The sequence below is a fragment of the Primulina eburnea genome, chromosome 3 (assembly GCF_022965805.1).
Source record: "Primulina eburnea isolate SZY01 chromosome 3, ASM2296580v1, whole genome shotgun sequence".
Classification (NCBI taxonomy): Eukaryota; Viridiplantae; Streptophyta; class Magnoliopsida; order Lamiales; family Gesneriaceae; genus Primulina; species Primulina eburnea.
In genome coordinates this window covers 24,226,545-24,227,566 of record NC_133103.1, presented here as the reverse complement: position 1 = coordinate 24,227,566, position 1,022 = coordinate 24,226,545, and the positions used below count along the sequence as shown (strand labels likewise).

Sequence of the window (1,022 nt, the reverse complement as noted above, 5' to 3'; positions counted from 1 at the left end):
GCCTTGGGCGGTTTTGGACTCCCACTTGATTCACAGGTGCTCCTTCGGGCACATAGAATGGATTGTCATCTTGACAGTCTTTCACATAGTGCTCACCCCCACATTTCTCACAGAATACCTCTTGCAAACGCATAGCCGTGCCACCCATATTCAAGCCATCCAGTTTCCTGTTTAAAACATCAAGTTGTGCAGTGATAGCAGATAAATCAGTTACCTGGTGAATCCCTGCACTTTTCCGCTGATTGTTCCTGTCAGATTGAGGGTGATAACTGCTAGCAGCCATCTCCTCCAGTAGCTCATACCCTTCCTCAGCAGTTTTTCTCAATAGATTTCCACAAGCAGCAGCATCTATCATAGTACGATTAGGAGTAAGCAAGCCAGAATAGAAGGTTTGAACGACTAACCCAAGTGGCAACTCGTGATGTGGGCATCTTCGTAATAGATCTTTGAAACGCTCCCATGCCTCATATAGTGACTCTTGATCGAACTGAGCAAATGTTGTGATGTCTGCCCGCAGCTTCATGGTCTTCGATGGAGGAAAGTATCTGATAAGAAACGCTTTCGCCATGTCCTCCCATGTAGTGATCGAACCTACAGGTAAACAATTCAACCAAGCTTTAGCCTTATCACGCAAAGAGAAAGGAAATAAACGCAGTCTAACAGCATCATCAGAAACTCCATTAAATTTAAAAGTATCGCAAATCTCAAGAAAATCCGCGATAGTGTGTTTGGATCGTCCACAGCAGTTCCTCCGAATTGGACTGTGTTCTGAATCATCTGGATTATAGCTGGCTTGATTTCAAAGTGATTTGCCCGCACAATAGGTCTCACAATGCTAGGGCGTGCACCATCCAACAAAGGCTGGGCATACTCTAACATTGGTATGCGGCGTGGTATCTCAATATGTCTCTCTTCACGGCGCTCCTCCTCATGCTCTTGCTCGTGTCTCTCCATCAGTTCCTTCAGTCTTTGCTTCTGTCTTCTCCTGCGAAAAGTTCTTTCAATTTCAGGGTCGAACTCAA

The 1,022-nt window shown here is 45.3% G+C and overlaps 1 non-coding gene across 1 annotated transcript; it reads left to right on the top strand.

The window, feature by feature from the left end:
• Positions 1–413: 413 nt before the first annotated feature.
• LOC140828721 (small nucleolar RNA R71) lies at positions 414–519 on the top strand. Its single transcript, XR_012117289.1, has one exon. It is a non-coding gene; the product is annotated as a small nucleolar RNA R71 (small nucleolar RNA).
• The last annotated feature ends 503 nt before the right edge of the window (positions 520–1,022 follow it).